Below are 8383 nucleotides of genomic sequence, written 5' to 3'. Positions count from 1 at the left end.
GAGAGTAAGAGAGAGCATTCCTTACTCCACGGGGATTGTTGTGAATATTCATTCAACACGAATATTCAACATGAATATTCATTAATTCGAAATATCAACTAAGTCTACAGCAGAGCCATTTGCTGTGCATTCCAGCAAAACCATGAACCACTGAAAAAGAAAAAAAATTACAAGGTATACTTCCCCGTTTTGACAGTAATTATAGCTAGAACAGCTGCAAAACCACTGAAAGAAATGAGTCAGGTTCATAATATACCAACAGGGCTTGAAAAAATAAAAACTATATTATTCCAGGGCCCTTTCTGAATTTTACATAAAACGAGGACCTGTCCTGGTTGGGATGCATGGAACCTCTTGCTGCATATTCCCAGCTCAGTTCCCAATATTTGGGAGCTCTCACGAGCCTTTTTCAAGCCCCTCCAGACATCCTTTTTTGTGTGTGTGTGCATTCACTTTCTCCTTGCCAGCTCAGGATTTTATAAACTTTTATCTTGTCACCTTTTGCTCACTTTTTCTCTAAACTAAGCTAAGCTAAACTACTGTGATGGTATGCAATTCTACTTTCAATACAGTTTACATCTAAAGCATGCAAAATTGGCCACGCCAAAAACCAAAAAATGCGACAAAGCATTTTTTCTCAAAAGTTGTCCCATTAAGCTTATATAATCACAGTTGGAATATCATTTAGTCAAATATCGTATAGTTCAATGCCCTGCTGATGCAGGATATTCACTGTGACAGCATCTTTGATAGGACGATATCCAGGCTCTGCTTAAATATTTTAATGAAGGAGCACCAACAACCTTCTGATGCAGTTGTCTTCACTATCAAAAGCTCATTACCATCAAGAAGCTCTTCCCAATGCTGAAATCCCATTTCCTATAATTTGTACTCATTGTTTTCTGCCTGCCCTGGAAAACAAATGTGCTTCATCTATGCAACAGATATTTGAAGATGGCTACCGTATAGTTAAAGCTATGGCTTTCCCAGTAGTGATGTATGGAAGTGAGAGCTGGACCATAAAGAAGGCTGGTTGCCGAAGAATTGATGCTTTTGAATTATGGTGCTGGAGGAGACTCTTGAGATCAAACCTCTCCATTCTTAAGGAAATCAGCCCTGAGTGCTCACTGGAAGGACAGATCCTGAAGCTGTGGCTCCAATACTTTGGCCACCTCATGAGAAGAGAAGACTCCCTGGAAAAGACCCTGATGTTGGGAAAGATGGAGGGCACAAGGAGAAGGGGACGACAGAGGACGAGATGGTTGAACAGTGTTCCCGAAGCTACCAGCATGAGTTTGACCAAACTGCGGGAGGCAGTGGAAGACAGGAGTGCCTGGCGTGCTCTGGTCCATGGAGTCACGAAGAGTCGGACATGACTAAACAACTAAACAACAACAATCATATCACCTCTTAATCATCCCCAACTCTCTCAACCATTCCTCACAGGACTTGGTCTCCTTCCCATCGTTATTGTCTTACATTGGACAGGTCCATTGTGATGTCATCCACAGAGGGTTCTTTAGACTGAAGCCTTAGTGTTTCAATCTTATTGGCTGCAGGGAGACTTGTGCTTCCACAAGTTTTTTTTCCAATACACCCACAGTGCTATCTCCCCTGTTGGAGGCAATATGCTTCTGAATACCAGTTGCTGTGAAGGGGTCAGTGCTGTGGCAATAAGGGTTCCGCCTGCATGCTTCTCACGGATATTTGTTTGACCACTGTGAGAACAGGATGCTGGACTATAAGCAGCAAGCCCTTCTTGCATTCTTAGCTACTGTGCATGCAGAATCCCCATTCATTGCTCGTGGAGTGAGCCAATCCATTTGTGCAATGGAATGAATGCATAGATTGGCTCCCTCACTGAACAAATGTGGAACTGGCTGCGCAAAACTGGTTGTGCAGAATCGCTGCTGCATCCTGGATAAATTGTTGGAAATGGTATGCAAGCTTCCGTCTGGTTTAATTGATCAGGCTGAATGAGGGAAAGTTGTTCCTCGAGAAATCCAGCACAAAAACACATGCTTGGGTAAATCTGTTCAAAAACTCTTTGCATCTTACAAGAGCCTAGGTAGCATTCTAGCAGGAAGCCAGACTGAGTTCATGCTGGGCACCCGAAACCAGATCTTGATGGAATAAACTGTGAAACATAAACAAATCTGGGAGGGGAATAATGGCTGTGCGGAGTAAGGCTCCTTTTCCTCATTTATTAATTTGTCTGTCTTTCTTTGAAAGAATTAAGTTTCCTTCCCAGGAGCAGGTGAGGAACAAGAATGTGAAGCAGCACGATCAGGTTTCATCAGTAGCAGCGCAAGACTAAGGAAAGCAGCCATTAAATTAATCCTCGTCTTCAGACAACTTTGACTTGGAGTCTGCAGGTGGTAAAAAAAGAAATTGGGCAAAAGGTAACAGCAGAGTGATCTGTTCTTTCCTTCAGTGAAGCCCATGGCAAAGTGTTGGTTCAGCTTATCTATCTGCACATCTGTTACAATATCTGGGTCATTTTGTCCATTGCCACTTTTAGAGAGTCCCATATGCTTTCTACATTCATATGGTTTCCATCCACCACCTAAAACTCATAGCAAGGTATTTTAGACTAAAAGAAAGTGAATAGCCTAAGTTCACCCAGTGTGCTTGGTGGTTGAGCGAGAATTCAAATCCAGGTCTTAGTCAAAATTTAACCCTCAATCAGCCTATATACCACACTGAGAGATCCTCAGGATTCATGACATATAGAAAAATAACAGTGGCTCTGCCCCTCATTGCTGTTCCAACTGCCCTACATCACTTGGAGGAAACTCTTCTCAAGTGGGAAGACTCCTGTACTTGGGGTTCCACCCCACACAGTCTGGAGTCCTGAGTTGTTCTAGAGCAGGCATGTCTAACAGGTAGGTCGTGATCTACCAGCAGATCACTGGACGTCTGTGGTAGATCACTGGATTCCCCCAAAGAAGCTCAACATCTTTGGCTCCCCTAAGAAAAGCTCAACACTTTGACCTGAACCCCCCAAAAAGGGGTAGATCACTGCCAGTTTTTAACTCAGTGAGTAGATCGCAGTCTCTTGGGAGTTGGCTGCTCTAGAGTATAAGAGGCTCCCTGTCATCTCTATCTCCTTCCCCCACCAAACACACATTCACTGCAGGGTTTTATTTCACACCATCTTGAGAAGCTAATATAGGGCAATGCAGAATCGCCAGGAGATCTGATCTTCACCCAGCAGCGGGGCTATTTGTATATTCAAGAGCTTAGTCTCTCTTCAGATGCTAAGAGACCGATGCATATTCACAGCACTAACAACAAAGAAAGGCTGCAAAAAGGAAATTAGCATTGTAAAATTCTTCGGGGAGGGGGGTGTTGCTCCCTTAGGGAGAAACTTCTTTTATTTTTAGCTCTGTGTTAAAGAAAGTGCTACCACAGTCACCTAACGCACTGATAAGTTCCTTGGCTGCTAACATTACAGTTGGAGACTACACCAATGAGATGCAGAAAAACTCAGTAACTTCTTCAAGGAGAAATGCATGATTTGATTGCTCTCAGTTGCTGGGTCTTCATTAAAAGTGTTGCGTTTTCACTCACAGGCATATCTGTTTGCTTGTTTATTGTATTTATATACCGCCCTACATCATAAGGTCTCTGGGTGGTTCACAGAGTAAAATACAGGATAAATTGGGCCATAAAAACTTTGGAGAATAGCTAGGGCAGCGCTAATGAATCTTTTTCAGCCGGGGGGGGGCACGTTTCCTTCTGTGCAACCTTCTGGAGGCCACATATTAGTGGTGGGCAGAACCAGAGGCAAAAGTAAGCAAAACAATAAATGTGAATTTTATCTTTGTATAGAAGGATCATTTTATCACACACACTCTCACACATACTTCCCTCTCTATCCTCCATGCAGGCAAACAGGAAGCATGTTGAGAATTCAAGGGCAAAAACCAGCCAGGCAAAAATATTCAAGGAAGGTGCGAAGCAGGGCAGGTGACAAGTGTGGCCAGGAAGCTAGCTCCACCCTATTTGGCGAAACCCAAATGCAGTTGGCACGAGGTTGAGACACACAAGGGCAGGAAAGCCAGCAAGTCCTTTAAAATGGAGGAGGAGGAGGAGGAAGGGGGAAAGAAAGGAGGAGGAAGAGGAAAAGAAAGAGTTAAAAGGCTGGTAATTACAGCTTCAAAGGCCTGGACAAATACTATGAACGGTTCTGCTGTGCTTCACAGGACCTTAGAGGTTATGGTCATGGTTCTATGGTTGCAAAGATATTGCAACTGCTAGGCACAAGCTTCTAGCCACAAACCACCATCAACCTTTCAATGCCTGCAGAATGTGCTACATCCTGAGATATGGCACAATGGCTGAAGGTAGGCACACCTTTGCAGGTTGCCTTGAGCCCCACATGGCATGGCATTCAACTAATATCCTCCCAGTACCCACTGCAAATGAGGGACACGGGTGGCGCTGTGGTCTAAACCACACAGCCTAGGGCTTGCCAATCAGAAGGTCGGCGGTTCGAATCCCCGCGACAGGATGAGCTCCCATTGTTCAGTCCCTGCTCCTGCCAACCTAGCAGTTCGAAAGCACACCAGTGCAAGTAGATAAATAGGTAAACGGTGTTTCCGTGCGCTGCTCTGGATCGCCAGAAGTGGCTTAGTCATGCTGGCCACATGACCCAGAAGCTATCTGCAGACACACACCGGCTCCCTCGACCAGTAAAGCAAGATGAATGCCGCAACCCCAGAGTCGTTCGCAGCTGGACTTAACTGTCAGGGGTCCCTTTACCTTTACCTTTTTACCCACCGCAAATGGCAAAAAAAAAACAAACACCCCAGGAAAAATAACCAGAAGCTGAAATGTAACCTCTGCCTATGGAGGTCTTTTATAAGTAACAGTGAACGTATTTTCTTTCGTTGGAACCATAATTATACAAAACAAAGCATTTGTCCCAAAAGAGCTAAATGCATAGGTAATTGGTTTAACACATGAACAATGGAATAGTTCCTCTGAGGCCAAAGGCAAAATTATAGTTCTTTCTTGTGAGCTTCATAGTCAGCCGGTCAAAGCGTTCCTCAAATCCACCAAGGTGATGCATACTTGCAAATTGCGTTAGTCCCAAAAGAATATGCAGCTTGAATGGCATAGCCTTGAAATTGTAATACAGGAAATAATATAACAAATAATTCCAGACATACATACATACATACACACACACACACCTTACCGTACATATACATGAATTCAATTAACCTTACGCAAAAAAAAGTGGCCATGTTTGCTGGAAACAGATCCACACACATTTTCTGGAAGTGCTCATAGGTCTACCTAACCTGCCCTGCCTCACTCAGTAGCTACTGCAGCTTTTAAGGTATGGAAATGGTTAAAACAGAGTTCATAGTAAAAGCATACACAAGTCATCACTATTTCTCCTCCCAATTCTCCAAGGAAGAAGAAGAAGAAGAAGAAGAAGAAGAAGAAGAAGAAGAAGAAGAAGAAGAAGAAGACTTAAGTAAAAAATAGATATAGAAAGAGACTCCCAGTTGCTTGCTTGCACAAAACAAGAACACAAAACAAATACGGAACTAAACACACACACACACACACACACACAGCTCCACAAAGTAGGAAATACTCCCTGTTGGTTTTCCAGCCTCCAGGGAAACAGTTCTGAACATGCTCAGAACCTATCATAGAATCACAGAATTGTAGAGTTAGAAGGGACCTCCAGGGTCATCCAACCCTGTGCATACAGGAATCCTGCCGACAGCCATCCCTGGGTGGACTCAAACCACCAACTTTCTGGTTAACAGCAAGACACACTGACCTAGGCTAACACTACCACAAAGGGTTGTTTTTGAAGCAGTCCGGACTCCTTCCATATCTACTATAGTAGCTGTGCAAGACAGGCCCTATATCAACAGGTGGATTAAGAGACTTCCTATTAGGACTGACTTTCCTATGGCTTCATCAGCCACATGTTGTTGTTTTTCTGTTTAGCGACACAAAGAGAAAGCTGAGAACAGGGACACCAAAACGATCAAGGAGATGGAGCGACTTGCCTATGAAGTAAGATGGCAGCGTGTGGAGTTATTTTAGTTCAGAGAAAAGGCAAGCAACAGGCAACATGATAGGGGTTCAGAAACCTATGCATGGCATGGAGAAACTAGTTACAGAAACCTTTTTCTCCCTCTCTCATAGTACTGGAACTCATAGACATCCGATAAAGCTGAATGCTGGAAGATTCGGGGCAGATAAAAGGAAGTATTTCTTCATGGTGCACTTAGTTAAACTATGGAACTTGCTCCCATAGCAGGCAGTGATGGCCACCTAGTTAGATGGTTCAAAAGAGGATTAGACCAATTCATGGAGGAAAAGGCTATCAATGGTAATCATCATCATCATCTTCTATTATTTATACCCCGCCCATCTGGCTGGGTTTCCCCAGCCACTCTGGGCAGCTCCCAACAGAATATTAAAAACACGATAAAACATCAAGCTTTAAAAACTTCCCTAAACAGGGCTGCCTTTAGGTGTCTTCTAAAAGTCAGATAGTTTTTTATTTCCTTGACATCAGATGGGAGGGCATTCCACAGGGTGGGCGCCATTACCGAGAAGGCCTTCTGCCTGGTTCCCTGTAACTTCACTTCTCGCAGTGAGGGAACTGCCAGAAGGCCTTTGGAGCTGGACCTCAGTGTCCAGGCTGAATGCTGGGGGTGGAGATGCTCCTTCAGGTGTACTGGGCCAAGGCAGTTTAGGGCTTTAAAGGTCAGCACCAACAAAACACTATGAATTGTGGTCGGAAATGTACTGGGAGCCAATGTAGGACTTTCAGGACCAGTGTTATATGGTCTCAGAGGCCACTCCCAGTCACCAGTCTAGCTGCCGCATTCTGGATTAGTTGTAGTTTCAAGGTCACCTTCAAAGGTAGCCCCATGTAGAGCGCATTGCAGTAGTCCAAACGGGAGATAACCAGAGCATGCACCACTCTAGTGCGACAGTCTGTGGGCAGGTAGGGTGTCGGCCTGCATACCAGATGGAGCTGGTAGACAGCTGCCATGGACATAGAATTGACCTGCGCCTCCATGGACAGCTGTGAGTCCAAAATGACTCCCAGGCTGTGCACCTGCTCCTATTAGCCATGATGGCTGTACCCTTCCTCCACAGCTGGAGGAAATACTCCCAAATCCTAGTTGCTGGAAACCACTAGACAGGAGAGTGCTCTCGTGCTCAGAGCCTGCTTGTGGGTTTCCCACAGGCTTTTCTGGTTTTCCCCTGTGAGAACAAGATGCTGAGCTAAATGGGCTATTGCCCTGAATCCATTCCGCCACACACCACTGTTGACAAACCTGTGCATACCACACAGATTCTCTGGATGAGGTGAACAGCTTGCAGACAATAGGCGTCTAGAATTCCTTTGGAGGGCTTCAAGTGCTGTGGGTACGGGTCAAAATTATGTTTTGCAGCTGAAATTGGCGTAGGAGGTGGAGGAGTCAACAACTGACATACCTTGCCTCCTTTTCAAAGCCATCAAAATCCCTCTTAGCCAAAACCTCAGCTGAGGGGGAAATCAGAGAGCAAGTTCAGAAGTATGCATTTTTTGCTCGAGGTTATCTAAACAAGCAGATGCAATATATAAGTATACGCAGCCGTAAATTCTTAAAGCAAAGCAACGTTCTGCTCCGTCCAGGGCTTATGCAAATAAAACATTTTGTTTGCTCACAGTTATATTTATAGTGCTGATTCAGTGATAGATAGATGGAGGAAGAAAAAACAAGGAGTTCTTTAAAAAGCCACACATTTATGTATTATGTATGTGTTCCAGAAGTAGTTTGCAAAACAATTGAGGTCATCTCTGAATTTACTATCACCTAACACTGCCACGGACAACCAAGCCCTTTTCTGTGCTTGAGACACAGATATAAACAGCAGGCACCCTTGAGAATTTGAAAGGGCTCTACAATGGAAACCCTTATATAAAAGCTTCGTAGGTGAGCTTAGATAGTAGAATCTAAGCTCTCGTCGCTTGTTATAAATAGTTTTTGCTTTCCTAAGGCTTCTGCTAGTGTCTTCTGTACCACCTCGCCTCTTCTGGGGTCAGGGAGGTGAAGTGTTTCTCTCCAAAGCAGAGGGGAAATGTTGTACACAGGTAAAACGGGGGCTCATAAGAATTTAGGTCACCACCTTTCCACCTTAACTCTTCATTGTCAAAAGTACACTTAGAAGTGAGGGAAAGGCATGTCTATCGGACCTGCATCTCTCAGCTACCCTAGGTCTGCACCCAATGAGGCAGTTGCAGCAAACAGAGGTCCTGCCCCTGACCTCAGCTTATGTATCTCTGACACCCGAACTGTGTGCAAGCAGGTAGAGATTGTCTGTGTGTCACCTGCTTCTGCTGTGTCAT

At 44.5% G+C, this 8383-nt stretch overlaps 1 long non-coding RNA gene across 1 annotated transcript; it reads right to left on the bottom strand.

The window, feature by feature from the left end:
* Window positions 1-442: 442 nt before the first annotated feature.
* On the bottom strand, window positions 443-1475 carry LOC309531666. The gene is made up of 2 exons (XR_014219368.1): window positions 1408-1475; window positions 443-911 (listed from the first exon to the last, which is right to left on the bottom strand). It is a non-coding gene; the product is annotated as an uncharacterized lncRNA (long non-coding RNA).
* Between the last annotated feature and the right edge of the window lie 6908 nt (window positions 1476-8383).

Source organism: Podarcis vaucheri (assembly GCF_965113315.1).
Source record: "Podarcis vaucheri genome assembly, chromosome: 4".
NCBI lineage: Eukaryota > Metazoa > Chordata > Lepidosauria > Squamata > Lacertidae > Podarcis > Podarcis vaucheri.
The sequence above is the reverse complement of the archived record's forward strand: the minus strand, read 5'-3'. Positions and strand labels throughout refer to the sequence as shown.